Raw genomic sequence first — 24,368 nt, 5'->3', positions numbered from 1 at the left:
CCGTGTTCAAGAGCTACGAGGGCCTTAACGCTACACCCAGCGCTCATCTGACAGGGGTCAAACTCCGGCCTTCTGCTTATTAGATCATGACAATAAGGCTTATATTTAGCACAATGTTCGCAGGACTAATTGGAACTCTTATTAAAAAAAATAATTGATTCCCCTCCGACGAGATGGACAAGCAATGAAGGAAGGGAGCGTAGTGTCCGGCTGGGAGACGAGAGGAGAATGAAAGGGGTTCTCCGGAGAGAGCTGTCACTCATACACATGTACAGCTGTACAGAGGAGCATATTGACACATATACATTAATATTCATGAACACACAAGTCATCATCATCATCATCATCATCATCTCAATTGCTTTTTATAATCAGCGGTTAAATAATTTACTACCTGATCTTCTTGATTTTAATTACAAGTCAAATTAATTGTTGTGAAAGTGTTTTTTTACTGAGGTCATATGTACTGTGTGACACTGTTCTGTTAGCCTGCATTTATCTATCTATTATCAATTGTATTAATCGCTTTTCCTCCTCCACCCGCTCTTCTTTCCTTGTTGTGCTCTCAAGGATCTGGTTCATGTCTGAATAGAACACTGTGTATCTTAAACACTTCCCGAGTTAATTAAGGGACATCCCCGCACACCTACGCAGGATCAACGAGGGGACATGAAAGAGAACACAGACAGGACAGCGCGAGGCTTAACGGCTCATATAGAATTACTCGCAAAGTTAGAATGCGTCAGTGTTAGCCGAAGACACCCTGTATTTCACCTTTTTAAAAGACATTTCCTTTATCGATTTAAAATGGAAAAACATATGCGGTTGTAACAAATGCATGATGATCTTGAATGACAAACTGTTGCTTCGCATTATATGACGCTTAAAAATCAGCAGCTTAAAACAGTAACGGTGTAATAAATCCGATTGCCTGTATTTCAAATGTAGATTAGATAGATAGATAGATAGACAGGCAGGTAGGTGATAGACAGACGGTCAACAGATAAATAGACAGCTGAAAGATAGATAGGAAATAGACAGGCGTGGTAGACAGACAGGTGGTAGATAGACAGGTGATAGATAGCTGACAGCAAGGCAGGTAGGCAACAGATAGACAGACAAGTGAAAGATAGACAAGTGATACATTGAAAGACAGACAGTAGATAGATAGATAGATAGATAGAGAGAGAGAGAGAGAGAGAGAGAGAGAGAGAGAGAGAGAGAGAGACAGACAGACAGACAGGCCATAGATTAATGGACAGGCAATAAACAGGCATTCAGACAGGTACAGTAAACAGACAGATAGATATAGAGAGATCAGGTCATACACTGTCTCTTTGTTGGTCAGTGTGTGTGTGTGTGTGTGTGTGTGAGTGTGTGTGTTTTTCCCTCAGTCTTTAGTCAACAGCATTTCAGAGAACAGAAAGTACAGACCTGAGGACATAGCACACAAATACCTTGAGTCATAGCAATGAGATAAACACCACAAGTTCCTGACACCAGCGGCTGAGTCTATCCGGACGGATCAGTGCCTTATGACATCATCCTCACACATGCCAGTGAAAGATATAAGAAGAGAAAAGAAAATCAGACGTTTAATCATCCAAAAGAAGAACTTGGGAACAGTTTTAAAAGGGACGGAACAATCTCTGTATTTATTCCACCACTATTAAACCCCCTGGTGTGAGCAGAAAGCTTGTTATTGTGTTGATTGTGTCCAGGCGTATGACTGCGGTTTTGAGCAGTCGTGTGTTTCTGGTACATGGGTCCTCAGGGGCAGCGCTATGCCACACTCTGTTCTCAAACACAAGCTGCGCCAGTGGCTGGCAGCAGTTTTGCCATGCACTTTGCAAAGGAACAGAACATAACGAAACTCAAATATAATTTCTGTCCAATTTATTCCCTGCTGCTAGTAGTCCATGGTCCCTTCAATGTCAACAACCAAAGTTAAACCTCTACTCTTGGAAACTTAGGGATGTATGAAAGGAACAGGGAGAGACCGAAACTATCTCAAACTATAAAGTTTATATTCTTACCAAATAATCCAATCCACCATACACAATGATCCGGTCCCCTCTGTGCAGTGTTTGGGGCCAGTGCGCTGTAGTGCAGTGTATAGCTGAAACCATTTTCTCTCTGGTTTATTTTTTCTCAAAAACAAAACTGCATGGAGAGACTGCATGGCCCCTCTCCAACCCGTCTGTGGTTTACAGGTCAGCCAAATAATGATAGCTCTTCAACACAACATGCTCCCTGATCACACGCCCCCGTAGTCATGGCAACACATATTGCTCTGTTAAGCATCCAGCACTTCTGCAGGTGTCTGCTAGTGATAGAGTGCTGCGTAGCCCATCTTAAAAGAATTCTGTTGTCTTTAGACAAAGGTCAGTTGATTTTTGGCATTGACCGACTGGGTCATAATAACCTCTCACTCAATTGCTTCAACATTTACAATGTCGCAGCACTAGACTCCCACAGCAATTTGGCTCTTTTTGGATGAAAGAAAGAGTTTGCTGAAGTTGTTCAAATTTAACTTAATCTATTCACTCACTCAAGTCATTCAAAACCTGCATGACTTTCATTTCTTTTTTTAGAGCATAAAAGGAGATGTTTAGCAGAATGTCTGGGGAGCTGCTGCTGCTGCTTTTAATTTATTTTGATCTTATTTATTTTATTTATTTATTTGACGTAGTAACTACTTTATTTTGATACTTCTTTCAGGTGAGATATGAGTACTTTTTCCAATCTATTATTTTGGATGTGGAAACCGAATTCCAGAATTGTTGAGACGTTTTTTAAATTTGAATAAAATCACATGAGCCAATATTTTATTCACAACAGAATATGGAGAACATAACAAATGTTTAAATTGAGAAATTCCACACTTTTATCCACTAAATGAGCTCATTTCAAATTTGATTCTTGCTACATGCACACAATAAATGGATGACAAAGAAGGCAATTTTGACAGGATTGAGCTGGGAGAATATCTAGCAAATAATTAAGTTGATTCACATCAGGTTTGTAACATGATTAGCCATAAAAGGGATGTTTTAGAGAGGCAGAGGCTCTGTGAAAGAGTGGATAAAAAGATTGTGGAATACTTTATAAACAATGTTCCTTGATGTCAAAATTTAAAGGCTTTGCAAGATCTCATAATCTGCAGTACATACCTTTAAAACATTCTGAGAAACTAGAGAAATCTCAATGAATAAGGGACAAGGTTGAAGACCTGTGTTGCATGCTTGTGGTCTTCAGGCCTTCAGATGACACACTGCTTTACTTATTGGCAATTATCCTGTCATAGGCATTATTAAATGAGCACCGGAAACCTGTTGGTCAACACAATACGCCATGCCATCTGCAGATATCAACTAAAGCTACGTATATCATGAAATAGGAAGTCATACAATATGTAAACATGGTCCAGCAGTTTCATTGTGTGCTGTAGGCCAAAGTGGAAAAGTGTTCTGTGATCAGATGAGTCCAAATTGGACATTCTTGTTGGAAATGATAGATGACATGTCCTCCGGGCTAAAGAGAAGGGAGATCTTCCAGTGTGTTATCAGCATTCAGTTCAAAAGCCAGCATCTCTGATGGTATGAGGGTGCATAAGTGCATACATTATGGGCAGTTTGCATGATCTAAAGGCACTATAAATGCTGAAAGGTACATAAAGGTTTTAGAGCAACTTATGCTCCCCTCCAGATGACGTCTATTTAAGGGAAGGCCTTATGTATTTCAGCAAAACCTCATACTGCAGCTATTACAACGGCGTGGATTCATAGTAGAAGAGTCTGGTGCTGAATTGGCTGCCTGCAGTCCTGATCTTTCACCTATAGAGAACATTCAGTGCATAATAAAACAAAAAATACATCAAAGATTACCCAATCATTTTCAAACTCTTTTGCAAAGAAGAGCAGATGCTACATTATGGTAAAAATGCCCCCGTCTCAACTATTTTGAGACCTGAAGCCGGCATAAAATTTGAAATTATTTTATTTTGTGATTTGAAAGTATTTAAAAAAAAACTTCCCAACACTTCCCAACATTTCCGGCCATCCAAGATTCATAAATGAAAGAAAGAAAACCAATTCAATTTGTAATTAATCAGTTAGGTACATGCACTTAAAATATTATTCAAATATAGTAACCCACTGCGTAAGAAAGTGGTGTGCCACCCTCAGCAAGCTTTTTATTGGGGCTGACGTTAGTGTGAGTACGACTCATCTTTCCTCAGAGAGGTTGTTGACTGTGGAGGAGAGTGTGGAGTGTGTTGTTTTGCGCAGCCGGCTGACGCAGGTGCCTGCAGACACGACTGGCGCTCATCCAGGTATGGATTACACACATAAGAGCAAAACGAGAGAAAGCAGAGGGAGAAAAAGTGAGGGACAGGGAGAGCGAGGCCTAGATTGACTGTGTGTAGAGATAATGAGTAGGAGAAAGAGAGGTTGCACCTGTAACCGCACCTGCTTTTTTGGCAGGACCGGGCAGACAGAGAGAAACGCGTTAGCAGTTTGGCTAAAAATAAATTGCTACCCAGGTTCAGAGTCTGGCCTCAAGTATTCATTTCACTCTTGTTTCATCTGCTGGTTACCGCTACCACAGTTCATTGGCAGATTAAGCCTTTCCTAAATGACAGTGCTAGCATGTATTTCCTAATATATTTGCTTTGTATTAGAAGATATTGTAACAGCCTGCACAAATATTACAATCAAATTGAATCCTATTTTGTTATTATTTTCTGTGAAACGCATTCGTGCAGCTCTTCCACACATTGACAGTTTAATGTGTCAACTGTCAAGGAATAAAATGGACAATAAAACCAAAAATACACCATAAATGTAGCCAGCGTGACCCATGCATTAAATGTCAAGCCTTGCAAGCTTTGTGTGATCAATAGATACAAATGTGGGTCATTTCTGAAGGGGACTACAGAAGATATATGAGTCGCAAAAATGACGTTCTATTTGGCATTATTGATGTGAAAAACTATTGGTTCTGTCAGCAGTGAAAGCATATTTAATTTAAAAACTACAACAGAGCTGCAGTAAATTTAGTCTTTTTTGGGTTTAGGAGACTTTTTATATACAGAACACACATTTTATGGATTCTGGCTATATGAAGATTGTTCAACATTTCTCTTATTGTGTTGGATGTAAAATAATAACAGCATTCAGGTTTGGAACAATATGAGAGTAAATGGTGTAATTGTAAAAAAAAAAAATTTAAGGTGTTTTAATGAGATTTAATCCTCTTATCATCCAGAAACACTACATCAGGGGCACCCAAACTCAGTCCTGGAGGACCGGTGTCCTACAGAGTTCAGCTCCAACCCTAATTAAACACACCTGAAGCAGCTAATCAAGCTCTTACAAGGCATATTAGAAGCTTCCTCGCAGGTGTGTTGAGGCAAGTTGGAGTTAAACTCTGCAGGACACTCTTTAGACAGCCCTGCACTACATAACTTTGCGCTTGTCGTATTTAAGCATGTGGCTACATTTTCCGTGAAAGAAAATAATTTGCCGTTTTTTTCTGACCACAATTCTCTCAGCACAGTTTCTTCAGAGAACTCGCTGCTCACACCGAAGAAAGCCAGTTGTAAACATTGGAAATCAATGTGGCCAGATAAAGCCCAAAGCTTTTACCAAGCCCAAATGGGGTGTGATGAGGTTACAGGAAGGCTGAAAGTGTGTGTGAGAAAAGAGCATGCATAAGACGACTGGGGCCCAGGCCAAAGAAATGGGAATAAAACGTCAATAGCATGAGTGTACAGTAAGAGAGCTTAGAGAGACATACGATTTGACTCTTCTACCCGCAGAGCTCATCTAGGCCACTGTTTTCACATTTTCTTTTTGTCATTTCCTATCGTTCCCAAGTGAGTGAATGTCTTTTGATTCCCTTCTTCCCAGCCTTATCTTTCCCTGAGCCTGCCACACTTTTCTTTCCATGGAAAAACTGAAGGCTCACAAGCCTATAGCTCTGCTACTATAGTTTTTTTTTTTTTTTTTTTTTTTTTAATCAGCCCAGAACGTCACGCTGTCACACGTGTGTATTCTCCATTTCTGAAAGGAGTTCTTTATCGTTATGAGCCAGCTGCATGTTGGGAAATTCAAACAGAGGGTTGTGGGAAAGCAGCGGAGTGCTTATCAAGCTCAAATAAAGCCTCAATAGCACAGCAGGGGAAGGAAAGAAAATGTACAAGTGAGGCGAGGATGTTAGCTCTACGGGTGGACATTTCCGAAAGCATTGTTTTTGTCATAATTTCCACTCACTCAAGCATAACAGAAAATAAGATGGGCCTCAATTTGCCATACAATGTTCGATTTGTTAATTCTCTGATTGGTTATAAAAACAGATGTCGTCTTGGTGGCTACTGTTGAACAATGTGTGCATTTTAATTATATTATCTCAATTTGTGAAAAAGGAAAAAAATCCAATAGTGTATACATTGTGATGTACCTCAGAGAGAAATATTGAATAAGGAAAACAGAGGGCGTGGCTTGTTTTTTCTACAAATTGATTGGATGTAGTAATGTTTCATTCATAAATGGAGGGGCGTGGTTATGGATGTCGTGCACATTTTAGAGGGGAGGAGCATTTTCATATTTGGATCAAAGATTACAAAGGGACTGACTTGCACGGATGAATCGTTCACCACAAAAATAGCAATGTGTGCTAACAAAAAAATTATAGCCTATTTTGATTTCCCGGAGACTTCCAGTTTTGTTTTAGGATTAATATTTGAATTATTTTATATACATTTTTTAGCATTTAGCAACATTTTCCCCTATTGTCTAAAGCCCTGTTTTAAAATGGTTTTTGTGACATGACTTTATAAATAAACAGTTTCAATGTTATTTTCTTGAATTAATTATGATGTTACACATTAAAGATAATTATGTTCAGAATTATGCAAGCATATAGCTTTGTTTTATTTATTAATAATGCATATATTTCTATTTACAGAAATTATTTTTAATGTATAATTAATACATTTAATAGAAAATTTCATAATATTCTCATAAATTAAATATTAGGTACAATATGCTTCATTTTGTCAGAGTTCGATTTAATTCTGTTTAGTTTCACTTTTGTATTTCCCCTCAGCGATAATTGCTACCACAGCCAACACATGACAAGTCTGTAAAAGCGTTTTATTAAAATTAATTTGATTATTATTTACATTTAGCATTGTTTTTCCACTGAATACAATCCTGTCAAAACAGCCCCGTGATCCCCCTTTGAGTCACAGTTGTTTGTGTCACGTTGTACAACTGTTGTAGAGCATCAAAGCATCACATGGACAATAGATTAATGTTTCAAGCTGTTAGGCTCAAAACTTCAACCGCTTATCTCAATGAGACCATGTGATTTGAATCTGTTTGCGATGACTGCTTGCCTCTGATCTCATGTTTTGTCTGATCATCTGTGCTGTCAGTTCCTCTTTCTCTGAAGTCGAGCCAGGTTTGGACACTGACATAAGTGTTGTTGTGATCTAATGCAGACTTAACAAAGGCTTCCCTCCTGTCACTCCGAACCGGACTTGTTTACATGGATCAAGGCTGGCGTGCTAGCTCCAAGCTTTTGGATTCATGGACCACCGGCCGTAATGCATATCGTAAAAAAGCTGACAGTCAATGTCCAAAAATATATATATATGCTGGGTTTACGAGATACTGGGATGATAGTCTACAGCAGCAGTGCTAAGGTATGTTTTGAAGCATGGCTGCTGGTCAAGTGCTCGTCGTGAGCTGGTTTAAGCTGGTCATGTGCTGGTCCTAAGCAGGACTTAGTTGCTTAGGACCAGCTTAAACCAGCAACCATGCTTTAAAAATATATCTAACCAGCATATGCTCCTCAGAGGCACATTGCCATACATGTAACATTTAGGTACTAATATGCACAATTTTGGGCTAAATTAGGTACAAATGTGTGCCTTTTGAAATGGTAACAAACAGCTAAGAGTTCTGTCAGGACCACTATCGTCAAAGATGATTGACAATTAGCATACGGTTTGTATTGGCGGCATGGTTCTGTTCTGGGCACGTTCTCTCTGCACATCCATGCAGCTTAGCATGAATGAAAGCAGGGAGAGCAGCAATAACCCCCAGGGTAAACGGAACGAAACCAACTGATGTATTGAAGATATTGTTAACATTCATTATTTTTCTACACATTTGAATTAGTCTGATTCAAGGAGAACCAGAAGGCTGGATCCTGACTGACAGAAAAGGAGGAGTTGGGGATGAAGGTGGACCTTATATGTGAACACTTAGATAGGTGTCTTATTGCTATAGGTAGATGGGGGTCAGCTGAGAGTCAGCTGTTGAGGGGCTTGACTAACGTGACCTGACAGAACTACCGCTACGCTAGATTTTCTGTACCCTTTTTTCTGGGAATTTATAGTCGCTGCTGCAGCAGTTACTTTGTTTAAATTATTCTCATGCATCAGCGCCGCATTCAAGTCCTGCGGGAAAGTCAATATTAAGACATTGCGTGCGTTCAAGTAACTTTGGTCGGAAAAAAATAGAGATTTAACTTTTCTACATGAAATTCAAAGATTTTTTTAAAACTCTGCATCTACAAAATATTGAATGAAGAATGCGCATTGTGTTTTTTTTTTTTTCCATTTTTATTTAATATGAAGTCGATGCAAACTGAATAATTAAATATTCGATGTATCTGTATTATTAGTTATCTATTATAATTCTCCAATAATATAACATATTGTGTATATATACATGACATGACTTTTGATTGCACCGTGAGACAACACGAATGATAGCGATATCTTAATCATGCCCTTACAACGGATGTTTAAAAAAATTTAATATAGAGCTTTATAGTGCACAAGAAAACATCATGAGGATGATCGTGTCTGAATCTACAGTCTTATTAGCTCTACATGCATCCCCTGTGCCGTCCATCTAGCCATTCAGCCGAGGGATCATCCCAATTAAATCATAGAACACGCGTTTTCATAAATCCAATCAGTCAGTAGAGCTAAATGAATTATAGGAAGCATAACCTTGATGTTGGCTCTTCATAACCATGTATTTACTTGTGTATTCTCCATTCAACACCACTGATACTACTGTAGGTCTTGTCTAATCAGATAACACCCAATTTTCTACACTTTATGTCATGAACCTGCATTTTTATAAGCCTAATTTACGACCCTCGCAGACGCATGCATACAGCGAAGGCAGTGGTGCTTATTGTAAATGACATAAATCAGTTAAATAAAAGCTCTCGTAAAGTCTCGCGCTAATATTATTACAGTAATATCTCTTGCAAAAAAATTGGAAAGCTGATTTGATAAGGGGCTTTGAAGATTTCAGCGTCTCGTGTCTGTGCTGAAGGACAACGTATTATGTGTTTACATGCTTCAATGACAAGACTTTACAGCATTTGGACCCTCGTTTATGAGAGACTAGATGTCACGTTTACAATGAGTCATACTTTCTGTTTTGTATCTTGGAGAGTATTTTTAGAACATATGTTTCCATCCGGGACAACTGACCATGACCGGTCATTCAGATCAACAGCGTTTGGGATTTTATAGTTTTTTGAGCTCGATCGAATACGTGCAAGTTAAATTTCTGACACTCAAACAACGTCCACTTTTCACTGTGAGTGGTCAAAAGGGTGACCTAATATAACAGGCATGCAGAAAAACAGATCTGTGTGGTCCTGTAAACAGCAGGGAACTCCAAACAGAGGGTCAAGTCGGCAGAGAACATCATTAATGTCTATTACAGAAGAAGACTTGATTTCAGTGAGATATGTGAATATATAAACGCATTCGAATTGGAGTTTAGGCAGCATAACAAGAAGTTTATCATGCGTTTTTCGATACCATACATTTTAACTAACCGAATATTGCTTGTAACCCACTTTCAAGCCACGTTCATATTTTGAACACTTCTAAAGATGTTTTTGTGGTGAACGATTCTTCCGTGCTTCTATTTTAGTGAAATCAAACAGATTTGTATGATCACAGCACATTTGAAAAATGAATTGCTGTGGTGAGTCGCGTGTGCTGAAATTTGAATTCAATCATTTTTTTCCCAGAATATGCCTTTTAATAGCGGTAAGCGTAATTCTGTGCTTAATTGGTGTTTACCGATGCATGAGGCACATAACTGTGTAGAACAGCGTATTGTTCCGTGTCGACAGAAAAGTGAATTTGCGTACATAGGTTTAGATTTACACATATGAAGGTTTGAGGGAACCCCTCACAGCGTGTTAGCTGTGAATGCTGCTCTTCTGGAGTCGGGCCAGAGCGCTGTGGGCTCCTACTTGTGAAAAAACAGCCTTCAGGCCTTTCATTATTCCAGCAGTTTCCTCCGGATATCCAATGAGAGTAGAAGGTGGGGAGAGAGAGAGAGAGAGAGAGAGAGATGGAAATCTCTTGCAATCATGTGCTCGTTACAGTGCCTTTTTACATATATTACATGAGGACCTCATAGAAAGAGGGAATCAAATGATTTTCATCTCATTTTAGGCTTGAAGGAACACAAGTAGTATCTGAATGAGTCCAATTCAGTCACAGATTCCAAATTTAATATATGTAACCAAAGCTCTACACCCGTGGTTTTGTTGTGCAAAAAGACTGGACTGGCTTTAAAATGCCAACACTGCACTTCACGTATGTCTGATTAATACAGTTCTCCATCATTCAATCAGCTGATGAACTACTGTTGTCATGATCAATAGAAAATATACATAAACATTTTTTTTTTATTTTTTTTTTTTTAGATAAAATTCACCCTTTGTTTCATTTTTCAGGCACTAATAGTGCAACGGCAGCCAAATTACACCAAGATTTGTGAATAAGATGTGTATGTAATGAGCCTTATTTACATACAAAGTAGGACGTTTGTGGAGAAAACAATGACATTATTAAAATTTTCACATCTCAGCGCTATTTCAACGCATTTAGCACCAGGTAAAACCGAATCGGGGTGGTTATGGTATGCATTTTTTCAAATTAACATTGCTTGCAAAAGTAAGCTGTTTAGTCTTAAAGGCCTGAATGTGTATGAGTTCATTTTTTTCTGCACGACAGTAAAGAGGATTGGTTTTGTTTGCCAATGACTTTCGTTAAATGGACAATAATGGACACTTATATGTTAATTTCCAAAGAACAAAAAAAGCCGTACGGGTCTAGAATGACATGAGGGTAAACGTAATTGATAGTAAACCATGACAGAATTGTATTTTTTGGCGAAATTTGCCTGTTTGTGTTACCGTGTGGTTGGGAGGATTTGAAAACGTACGCTAGCGGTGTTGTTGAGTCGGCTGTGTGTGCGAGCGCTGATAGCGATCGGAGGGAGGAAGACTTTTATTAGTTGCGCTTGAGCACACTGCACACATGGTCTCGCTCTCTCTGTTTATCATTCACTTAGTGCCACTTCCTCTCTCTGAGCCAGGCTTTCTCTCTGTGCCTCGCTTTCTTTTGCTGTCTCCTGTTTATTCTCTCTCGGCCTTCTCATATCTGGTGTCAGACCCTGGGTGCAGGAAGGAAGTTATTAGTTCACTGAATGAAAAAGTCAAAACTGTTAACAGGGAAACAATATGTACATTTTGTGTGTGTTTGCGTGTGTGTTTATATTTGTGTGTGTGCCGACCAACGCTAGGCAGGAAGCACTGGAAACTCTAGGCCAGCTAATAGGAAGTCAGCAGTATCCTTATTTATGACAGCGCAGAGAATAAAACAGAAGATAATTATTAACCGTAAAGGTCCAAATGTTTCCTTTTTTGACCACCATTACAGTGAAGACACCACATTCATTCACCGTGAATATTCTTGTATAAGCTTTTAAATCTCATTATATCAGCGTTTGTTGCATAATAACGCTTGAAGTGTTACAAACGATCGATCTTTTATGAGTCAGTCGAAGCTAGACCCTCGGTCTAACTTTCAGCGACACCAAAAACCCAACCCAAACACACTAAGCTTAATTAAATGGATGATGGATGTGCCGTTGAAGAACCATAAAGAGTTATCTTTTCTCCAGCTTCCTGATATTGTTTCCTTTGATCCCTGGCGTAACTAAAAGGTTAACTGTCTGTTGACGGCATTTCTTTGACCAAATATTGCTCTGCTCAGATTAACAGGAAAGACGCTGGCAGTGAAGGAAGCTAAAAAATACAGATACTTTCAAGCCATTTTAATGAAAGCCGGTCATTGGATGGATTGGATATGCTGAAAAGCTCTCAAAAAGACAGGCATAAAAGATAATAAAACAAATCCGTAATGACACTGAACTATATCCCATGTCTTAAAGCATACGACAGGTTTTTTTTGTGTGAGGATTTTGAAAGTCATTATTCATATTTATTTTGTCAGGTTACTTACAGTACTTTTTTTTTTTTAAAACCATATCTCTCAAATATCATTTGTACTTCTGTGTAATAAATGTAATCAGATTGCGACAAGACAAGAACGTAAACTTAACGCTCGCTTCTAGACAAATCTAGTGAGGATTTATCACTGCAGGAGGGATGATAAAGAACCTTTTGTCAAAGGAGTAATTTAAATAGAGCTATAATGTGTGTAGTTGAATAATCAAAATGTAGCACATGATGAGTTTTTCTTGCTTATTCCCAGACGACTACCAGCCGTTTTATACCTTTTTTTTATGATGCTTTTTGTTTCTCATTTTGTGTTACATGGAAAGAAAAAAAATCTGTAATTGAAATGACACAAGGGGGATTAAATGAATTTGTCAGAGCAATGTTGATGAAGATGGCCGAACCTCCATATAGCCGTCTCATATAAACACTGCAATGCCTCAAAAACTACCTGAGAGCCTAATGAGCAATTTCATAAGATCACTTCTCTTTTCCAACCCCACTCTTTGAACCTCTCTCAGCAACACCAAGTCATATTATTATATATTTTTCCCCAACATTTTCAAGCTCCCTATTATTTAATAATTTCTAGAAAGTTAAACCTGAGTGTCATTCTCGGCATCAATTTAAACCTGATTTATTTTTTTCATGCGCTGTGGTTTTTCTCTGTGGTTTTTCTCATGTCTCATTGTCTCTTCTTTGGGTATTTTTTTAGCACACTGCTTACATTCTGAGCTGTACCTCATTCCTCATCAGATAAGCACTGGATTAGACTATGTGTGTGTCGTGTGTGTGTGTGTGTGTGTGTGTGTGAGAGAGAGAGGCTTTAAGAGTGTTCTGTATGCACAGAAATGTATGTGCATGTCAAAAAATACAGGCTTGAGGCCCCATTTACACCCGTCACATGTCCATTTGCACACAGTGACACATAATTCACTATATATATATATATATATATATATATATATATATATATATATATATATATATATATATATATATATATATATATATATAGAGAGAGAGAGAAAAAGAGAAAGAGAGAGAGGCAGAGAGAGATGGGTTTAAACACATACATTTTGATGTAAGAGGGTGGCATTATTAAAAAAAGAAGCATTATTATTTTTACTATTAATTATTGGATCATTTTGGCTATTAATTTATGTCTGAATACATTTTGTTTCTTACAAACATGCAAATATTTACCTGACGCAACATTAATTGATGGACTAGAGTGGGGTGGATTATTTGTGAAGATTCTGACGGCACCCATTCACTGCAGAGCATCCATTGGTGAGCAAGTGACGTAATGCTCCATTTCTCTATTTTGCTGAAGCAAACACATCTCGTAAACCTTCAGCAAAGCTTCATTTTCGGCTGAGCCGTTCCTTCAATGTGAATTGGGTCACGCAAATACAAAAAGAAAGTCTTTCCCGGCTGACCACTTGTGATCAGAATCACCTGAGAGAGACGTTGTAAACTGGGCCAAGATGTTCTGAATGCTGTTTTTCCCACTTCAGGAATGCTGTCAGGAATGTGTTTGTTTTTCTCCAGCGCTACAAAAGAGAGGGAGGAAGATGAGACGGTTCAACAAATGAAATAATGTGAGCCAAGTCTGAGGCTGGGCAATAACCCATTCGTCATAAGCGTGTGTTGAGCCCTGTCTGCTTTTCATTAAGCTTGTTTTCAGGCCAGATATAAGCAACTATCCTGTTCCCGCTCTCTCCTCGTTTCCTCACGCTGCAGCACTAATATGCACTTTTTTTTCTTTTCTTTTCTTAGGAAATCCCTGAGTTTAAATGAGTTCAACACCATTACCCAGTGGACTTACACGGAGGTTAGATTCAGCTGTGGTTAACTGTCATAAGGTCCAGGTTGATTTGATTAGCGGTTCTCGGTATTTGCCTTATTTAGCCTTACCTGACACCTCAGCACACAAAACTCTCTTAGCGATTAGCCTAGTTCAAGTGAGGACTCACACATGACAGCAGCTTAATTCTGATTCTTGTTCTTTGGTTTAAGTGTTTAGTTTTGTACAAGAACATTCTTGTTCAAATTAATCTGGAATGAATCTCTTGGGTGTTTTTGTAACGCGGCTGGTTATCTAAGGCTTCCTGCTGGACAGAGCTAATCCAAAATATTTTGTGTGGCCACTTTAGATCCCCAAAATGGTATGTCAATTTCAATATGTCCTTAAAAATATCAGGTTATCTGATATTTCTATGACAAGTCAGGGTAAGTCTAGGTTGTAAAATGCCATGTAAATGACTGATAATACATTTTCTTTATGACCTTGTTATTTTGCACCACATGAGTGTTCAAAAGTGACTAAAACCTTCTTTTGACAATTTTACTATGAATCTTTCAACCTTAAAAACTTTTAACATTCTACTATATTTTCTTTTCATATATTTATACTATATATAATCATATATATATATATATATATATATATATATATATATATATATATATATATATATATATATATATATATATGTTTAGAGTTTCAAATGTGTTCAACAAGGTATATGGAAAATATGTTATTATAATTACAATTATTTAAAATGTAATAACGGTTTAAAACCTCATAAAACCACCTTAACTAACAGAAGTGTATGTAAGAATTTGACACATGCCTTTTAGATTTTTAAGTGATTTTCTTTTTAATTATTGTGGCCTAAGGGACTGTCAAGTAAGAACTTGCAGCACTGACAAACCTGATTCTGCATTGTGAGAATTATTTACTAGAGTCATTGCTCTTCATAATCTCTTGCAGTGTTGATATTTGTTCCACCCATGAACATTCCTCATTATGAGCACCACCCAAAAATTACTGTGGGAAGCAGAGACGCATACATCAGTATCTTAACGTAGAACACAGCGATCCAGCTCATCATTTTTCCGCTAAACACATAACAAATACAAAATCACCCAGGACCATTAGTTAAAAGGGCCAATCCCTCAGCCAAGGGGCCTCGGAGAGAGCCATTTGTCCCTGCGAGGAAAGGCCGAGTGAAGGATGGGGGCCAGCAGCCTGCTTCTTTTGTCTGCCTGCTCACAGAGAGGACATCCCAGATGGATGAGCAAAGGGGGGATGGGAAATAAGGAGAAGAGAGGAAAAGACAGTCGGACGGGGCGCTTTCATCTGATCCATCATTGGTTCTCCTTTCATGCTTATAGCCGGAGCGCGCGTGTGGCTCATCAATCCCCGCTTTTCTGTTTGATATTCAGTGTGCCATTTACTCAGAATGGTGAGTGATGTTGCAGAACATATCAGGTTAAAAGAAGCAAATGGCTCCGGTTTGGGACGCTAGTCAGGTGTGCACCGCCTGCGGTATTTGTCAGTTCCGCCCTGTTAAAAAACTGCTTTTTATAAAGAGGCTGCACATTTTTTTCCCATTTATGCACTAAAAACAATTAAAAGGTGCTTGGAGATTCACTGACAAGCTTGGTGAAAAGTGGTGTTTGCTCTGAGAATGATCTCAGTCTTGGTATTAATGCTAAGTCAATACTGACAGCTGGAAGGTACAGTAATAAATAAGCAAGATAGATTTTATTATCAACAGGACTATTTACAGGGAGATCTTTAAATCGATTAAAAGAATTATCTGCTGAAAATGTTCATGTTGGGATTTTAAAGTTTAAACTGGTTTAGCTGTTTAATTATTAGCATATTATTATTAGCCTAGTCTCATCTAACTTTTTTTATACATTTCCTACAGGTTCGAAAATATTACTTCTGAAAATTCTTTGCACATTTATTTGTATGTTTCGATTATATTTTTGCAAGCGTCATGTCAACATTGCTTTTGAATGTTCCTCTAAATCTGTAAAGCAAGTAATGCAATAAAAAACATATAAAAATTAAACAATATTTTAATAATGTTTTGCATGTGCCAGTGTTGTGTGAACATTCATAACTGATGTGATTCAATCTGATTTAAGATGTCCACTCCGTGCCAACATTTAATGGTTCCGGGCCAATCATAACATTTATGATTCAGATGGCGCATTTATTCGGCGTAGATCGGTTTGAAGTCCTGTAATGGCGTGTCTCTGGGCCAAATGCGATGCATGAATTTGAACATTTGACACAAAAAGGAAAACATCAACACAAAACACTGTTTGCATTTAACATACCCCTCCAACAAAGAAGCAGCCGTTTAGAGGTCATTTCTGGGTAACGATGCCACAAAATTTACCATTTATTTGAAAACGATGTGTGAATGTTGCTTTACCTGCAAAAAAGACACCGTTGCCTGTTTTTGTGTTCACCAGTAAAGTTGACCGGTAATTTTATGGCAATACTGTGTCAAGAGGCTTATGAAAGATCATTGGCAGACGTTGTAAGAATGTTACCTGTTAGCATGGGCTACTTAATAAATACTGCACACTATATCCTGTATAGAGCGTATATAATATAGTCTAACGACCATGTGTTTGTTGCATGATTTCATCATGTTGCAATGTGTGCTATATAGCGCTCATTTGGCTAATGTAGTAAATCATCTGGGTATTCCACGTAGCGGGATTACACAGAAAACTGTGCACATACTACATACTGCAGAATTAGAAAAATAGCATAATAGTGTGCTGTTCTAAACGTAAGCCAGGAAAAAAAGAAATAAAAATTCCCCCAGCGCTATTAGCTAATACGAAGCCAAACAAATGCCCTGTAACGCTCAGAACTAGTTACATGACAACAAGTTTAGTATTCAGATAAAGAAAGGCTAGAATAAATATTTGAGGAAGGGGTGCTTCCGGCCCCGCGGCCCTGCCTGTTTGAAGAACAATATTAGCTGTATGTGTTTAGCTGGAAGTCTATCCGAGCGAGAGGGAGGAGATCTAACGCAACAAGCACCGAATGAAACGAATAGTCTGATCGATGACGTTTCGTGTTGACATATCCTGAAAGATAGATATCGATGGCTGTTTCATTTGCAGTCATTTGTTTTCATTTCATTACGCCAATGCGCTTACCAGCATCCGTAGGGAGACTTTCTCTTGTGTGGCTATAGGCTGATGAGCGCCGCTGCTCCTAATTATTTATTTGTCCCTCCCCCCCCCAGCACAGCGACTCTATAAAACATTCATTCCCCAAAGACTTGGTTCACACTCATCCACCCAGCCCCCACTCGAGGGCCAGCTCGCAGCTCCACACATGTGCGTGTTTGTCTACATGCCTGCTGTTTTGTCTGTGTGTGTGTGTGTGTGTGTGTGTGTGTGTGTGTGTTTGCTTCTTTTGTGTCTTGCAACCTGCAGGAACACAGGGGGGGGGACAAGCTAGAGAGGATAAAAAAGAGCGAGGTTGGAAATGAAACACACAAACGATTCTTGAGAAATGAAACAAAACGCATCCCACAGCCTTTCCTTGTGGTTCAGCAATATTTGCATGCTGAAATTTATCGGATTAATGTCAAGCGATGATGCTGCTACTGCTGAAAGCACCCGTCCTCAAAACACACATCTTCACATACTTTGAAATATTAAGCCAAGTTAAAAACAGCAATGTGTCTTTTTAAAAGTTTCTTTTATATCCTGAGAGAATTCGTTTAAACATGTCTTAAATTTAAACAATGTCCGAGTCAGTTGTCACACTGAAGCGTCTTTCCTAATTAAACGAAGAGAGTTCAACAAGAGTTTTATAGCGTTTAGTATTTACTATTTAGCTTATTACAAAATAATCACGCTAATGATTTCTGTCAACAAGTATGGCAAATTGTTTTTTGAGATTGTTTGAGATTGTTCTGATAATTTCTCTCCTTGTTTGGTTTTTGATTTATTTATTGATTTAATTGATTTGACTTCACTTTTTTAGCTATTTAAATACCCACTACTCAAACACAGTCGTCTAAAGAAAGAAATTCACATTGAACTATAAGTGCTGAAGTGTTAAATGTTATCAGTAAGATCCATTTATTGCAGCATTATAGGATTATTAATTGTCTATTTGCTGACTATTTATTTAGTCATTACTGTTGGTTATCTGTCATTTTATTGTATTATTGACTGAACATTTGCTGAACAAGAAATCTGAAAAATAAATCAAGAAATTTGTCAATTAATTTACTGGCTGTAAAAGACATTTTAGTAAACAAATGTGTTATTTAGTATTGAAGGCATTAGTTGAAAGAACCTAAAAATTTGAATACATTGACAAAAACAAATTAATTCTTCATTTTGAAACATCCTCCTTGAATTTGTTAATTTATTCATTGAAGAGAATGGTTGATTTGTCAATGTTTATAAATATTTGACATATTATTTGCATATCAGGGATTGTTGACATTGAGTAATAAGCAACAACAAAAAAGCATTTGATAAGAAAATGAAATCGGCACCTTGTTGCAACCAAGCGTGAATATCGAATACCTATGAACCAATCTAAAATAATACATATTTTTAGGTCACATCTACGTAATACGAAGACAAGGACTTGTCATGTAAGAGCTGTGTGTGTGTGTGTGTGTGTGTGTGTGTGTGTGTGTGTTCAGTACGGCACAGCACAAAAAACATGTTATGATAGTAGAGATGTGGGTCAGCTTTGGGGCAGGTCCGGTCTTACATAAGCAGCCATTGTGCCACCCAGCCACACAAACACCCATTAACACCAGCGAGAGTGTGTGTAAGATACGGCGAGATCAGTGGCTCGCTCGGTATTGTGTTCCATTTTTTTCACAATGAAAGATTCTCACTCAGAAGTCCACTACTAGAGAGAAAACATGCACATTTAAAACGCCGCGATCGGAGCAGAAACAAAGGAAAATACGATATTAATAATATTAGCACGTCTACTACTTTAGATACGGTCTGGTGAGAACATTCACGTGAACATATGCAACTATTGCTCGTTTCTGTTCACGTCTCTGTCACTTGAGTCTTGTGTTTACCCACCCCACTATCAGATATTGCAAAACACCGGGAGAAAGAGAGAGAGAGAACGCGAAAGAAAATGAAAGAGACTTCCTCCTCGATGAAAGTTGCACAACTACCTTAAGAATGTAGTAAACAAGACAATTTCGTTGGTTTCATCAGGCCATTATCACTGTGATCACAACAACATTAATCACATGCACGGAGACAAATAACAAATAATGCTTCGGGAACTTGCTATGTAAGTGTGTTGTTGATTAAAAAGGTATCGGACTGCAACCATGCATTTACTGACTCATGAACAACCCTCAGTGGAAATCTTGATCTTTTCTGATTTTCTGAAAATCTGATGTTTTAGTAAACAAATTCAATCTGACAAAATAAAGTAGTTTACTTAGAAAATGAGTTCCATTGACTTTTTTAATGTTTTCTCAGCAGCACATCTTCTCATCTTCAACATATATATATATATATATATATATATATATGACATATAAATACATTTAAAATATAAACCTAACCTATTTTTCTTAAATATAATATACATGCATGTGTATTTATATACACATAATAAATATATACAGTACACACATTTTTATTTTGGATTAATTAATAATCATTTTAATAATAATAATAATGATAATTATATATATATATATATATATATATATATATATATATATATACACACACACACACACACACACACACACACACACACACACACACACACACACACACACACACATGGGAAGATACAACCATTTGCATCAGTGCAGAGATATGTAATTTCTTGTGTGAGTTTGTGGTAATAAAGTGCAACGTCTGCTAAGAAGAAAAGAAATCCAATTACAATATAAATGTGTCCTAGCTCATGTTTCAGATGTTTCCTTCACAGCAGTGGTGCCCGTGCCTACAGTTGTTGATCCTTGTACTAGTGCATCAGCGGTATCTCAGTGCTTTCTGGGGAACTGTGTGGGTGCAGACTCTGCATGAACCTGCTTATCACTTTTTAGTGTGTCTTCACTACAATTCCGAGGAGCAGTTTGAATGAAGAACATGTCAGGAACAAGGTTAAAAGATAAATCCGCACATCAACATGATGTGATAATGGCTTTTGTGAATGGGTGGATGTGGTTGTGGGTCATCCGCTTGTTGTTTGCATGCTGGTTTGGGCGTGTGAGAGAGATGGGAGTCTGGACTTAGCCCCCCGGAAACAGCAAACATTCCCACTTTATCCCAGCCAGGCCTGGGAAAGTGCCACAGGCTGCGGCCAGGCGTAAACAAGCAGGAAAGAAGGAAGCAGCCACAAGAAGAAGAGAGGGGCCACATTCCATGACTTGTCTGAGCAAGGAGAAAGAAAACGAGACGGAGTTAGCGAGTGAGAAATGGTTAATTCCCACATATTTTCTCAAAGAGTTTCCTGTAAGCTCCCAGAGATTCAACGTGTTTGTGAGACACTGAGCCAGAGACACACATGAGGCTGTGAGCCGACACAAAATTTCATCTGAATTTGTGACTCACGGACACTCCCTTATTAGTCTAGTCATTTTTTGGCATTTACACCAATTATTCCACGTTTGTTTTTGCGGTTGTTTTCTGCAGCTGGCTTGCTTTTTATGTTTAGGAGAGAGCGGGATAAGATCAGTCACCCCCAATCTAGCAAACCGCATTTATAACATAACCATATATTTGGAAAGGGCCAGTCCTATACAGCTGAAGTTTTTTTTTATGCATATGGAAGCAAAAACCAAATGAGTTTCAACTGTCAAATGTATTCATGTCAATGTATCTACGTTTCATGTGCGAAAGAGATGTATACGACCAGGCAAAACGTATTAATGATTTTGAAGCTTATGTTATGGGCTGCATTTATGTAAGCATTACAATAAAACAAAAGTAATGTGAAATTTCCTATTTTAAAAAATCATTACTCCAGTCTTCAGTGTCACGTGATCCTTCAGAAATCATTTTAAGATGCTGATTCATAGCTCTAGTAATATTTATAATAATAATAATAATAATAACAAAAATAATAAAATAAATAAAGTAAGGGGTAAGATGGGACTTATGGAGAAAAGTCATATTTCTGTGTCATATTTCTAGCTGTTATTCTTCTTGTTTAAATGAAATGTATAGCACAGCTTATTCCTCCACTCTACACTATGTGCACGCTGTCACACTCAAACAAACACATGAAGTTGTGTTGTTTATATGTCGAAGCAGGTGAGCCGTGGGCGGGTCAAATCTAAGCCCCGCCCCTCCCTGCTGCTACTGTCAGTTCTGGGAAAACAACAAAGGCAAAAGAGGAAAAAGAGGGGAGGGGGGGGGGCCGTGAGCTCACCCCCTGAATACCGGCCAAGTTGATAGTGAGTCATCCCAGGTGTGCTCAGGTGTTTGTGTTTGTCTGTTTTCAGTCTCATGAGCTCTTTGTACGCCTCATGCCGTCTTTGTTCGCTGCGTGTTTGTATGGAGCAACCCTATTACTCTGTCTGACCTATCAGCATCTGTTTGCCAGACAGACAGAAAGAGTCTTTGATAGTTCACATGTCTGTCTGGCGAGTTTCTGCAGGTCAGATCTGGCCTGCGTAGCGAGGGAGAGACGGGGAGGGTGGGAGAGGAGTAATCCCTCCGCTGAGCCCTGCCTTCACAACGGCAGCAGAAAAGAAATAAATAACAGCAAATATTCCAGTGCTTACGCAATGCTGAAAGTCCAGCGTGAATCAGCTGAGAAACACTCGGCGTCTCACCTCAGCCTCACCATTACTTACATACTGTATGTCTCACAAAGCAGGAAATTAAAATGCAGGTCTCTAATTTATTACAGTATCTAATTCATTTAAACCTGCTGGATTTGTGCAATCGTGGCAAAAATATGTAATAATAAAAACAATCATACTTGTCAATCATACGGTTTTAATTGTCGTCTGAATAAAATTCTATATTGCTTAGAATAAATAATACACAAATACTATACATAACTACTTACGCAGAAGAAAATAAATTGTTGAATAAAGTAATTTATTTTACTATTTATTTTTTCTCTCAGTTGTGTTGCTGTCTGTGGAGGGTCAGAATATCTCAGATTTTTATAAAAAAATATCTTCGTTTGTTTTCCAGAAGATTAATGAAAGTCTCGACGTGAGGGCGAGGAAATTAAGACAGAATTGAATTATTTGGGTGAACTATCCCTTTAAGAGAACAATGAAAATAATCTATTAATCACTAATCTACCACAAAACTACGGTGTATCGCTCTGCTCTGTGTAGTGTGTCTTAAAGCAGGGATTTAAATGTTTTTGTGTATTAATAAATTAAAAAAGTGGAATTTTAAAGGAATATTTTTTCTCTCTCTTACTTGATTAAATGTTTAGCCTTTGAATTTAAATACCTGTTTATTGTTAGGCGTTAAACACTAGCTGAACTTGAAGTCAACTGTAACACCAGTCACTTCTCACCATCAACGAATACAAAAAAACTAAAGGAAAGCGACGACAAATCCTGGACATCTTACATAGATTGGAATAATTAACATGTATTACTCATTTATTACAGAAATTGGAAACGTCTGTACGTGTTGAAGGATAACAGAACATAACGGTTCTTTTCTGCCCTTCCACTGCTTACTGTCTTTTCTAATAAAAATAGCACCAATTGAATTTGTGACCATAAAAGCTCGTATCGATAGGTGAACTTAGAAGCTGGAAGTTTTAAAAGCATTTCACTCGATAGCTTTACACTAAAGCGTCGATTTCTGTACGAAATCATACGGACATAAGCTGGAACAGACCAGAGCTCTTCCGACTAAAAGTTCAGGCTTTGAAAACGAGCAACTGTTTGACCTGATACACTGTGTAAGGGCTATACACAGCTATACTCCAGACACATGCGCACAGAAAAATGTGTTTATAGTTCTATTTGAACACAAGCGCTCAGAAACCATGACTTCTTCTGCACCATTAGGTCTTCCAGCTCCTCAAGTCCCTCTAAGGTACAGTGCATATATATATATATATATATATATGGTGTATGGTCATTTAGGGACCACGTCTAACCGGATAATGTCTATTTAATATGTTGCACTTTAGCATGTCTCATACACTTAACATGATTAGTTTAACCCTCGGATGGCTTGTACTCTCTCTCTCTCTCTCTCTCTCTCATTATTAAAGCTCATTACGCCCCTCAGCACGGAGGTTTCAGTGCACGTGTTTCAATGTAACCTGTGTAGGAATATAATATGCAACTAAAATGACCCTAGATCAGCACTGTTACTTTAATGAGTTTTATAGATTTGACCCCAGGACACCAGGAGCCCTGCTTTAAATGGGTTTGCATTCGAGGGGCTTTTCTCTTCTAGGGAAAATAAAAAGTGTGAGTCTTATCATTTTAGGTGAGCTATCTATCTATCTATCTATCTATCTATCTATCTATCTATCTATCTATCTATCTATCTATCTATCTATCTATCTATCTATCTATCTATCTATCTATCTATCTACGAGGCTTGAAATGACATGAGCGTGAGTAATTCATGACAGCATTTTCATTTTGTGGGAACTATCCCTTTAAGAGAACAATGAAAATAATCTTTTACCACAACACTGCAGTGTATCTCTCTGTCATGTGCGTTCTGTTCATTTGTAAATCTTGAAACATTTAAATGTTTTTGTATATTAAAAACCAAAAAAAAAACCTAACACAGTGTTGCTGTATTCATATAAACGTTTTCGGTTCTCCATCATCGAGCCTGAGTGGCCATTCTCTCATCTACACGATGATTTTAATCATCCATTACCTTTTATTATTTAATAAGATCAATTAGCGTGCTTAATTGGTCCAAACGAGCTGTTTGTAGCTGATGAGGGCTGTGATGGATGATGGGATTGTCAGCAAATTGAGGAAAGCCATTTCTCTCAGGGACGTTCTCCCTGCTCTCGTTCAAGTCTCCTGGGTCTTTTTTTGGTCTCAATCATATACGTGCGCGGTGTCTCAGAAATGTGCGGGAAAGCGCCAGCGTTTCACGTAAGCGGACACAGCTTTAAACAAGACGTAAGTCAAAGTGCTGCTCGAAGCTGGCTCGATTATGCATAAATCTGTCTAATCGGTCAGGACACGCTGACCGAACAT

This window comes from Puntigrus tetrazona, chromosome 9 (assembly GCF_018831695.1).
Source record: "Puntigrus tetrazona isolate hp1 chromosome 9, ASM1883169v1, whole genome shotgun sequence".
Lineage (NCBI taxonomy): Eukaryota > Metazoa > Chordata > Actinopteri > Cypriniformes > Cyprinidae > Puntigrus > Puntigrus tetrazona.
Note: the sequence above shows the minus strand (reverse complement) of the source record.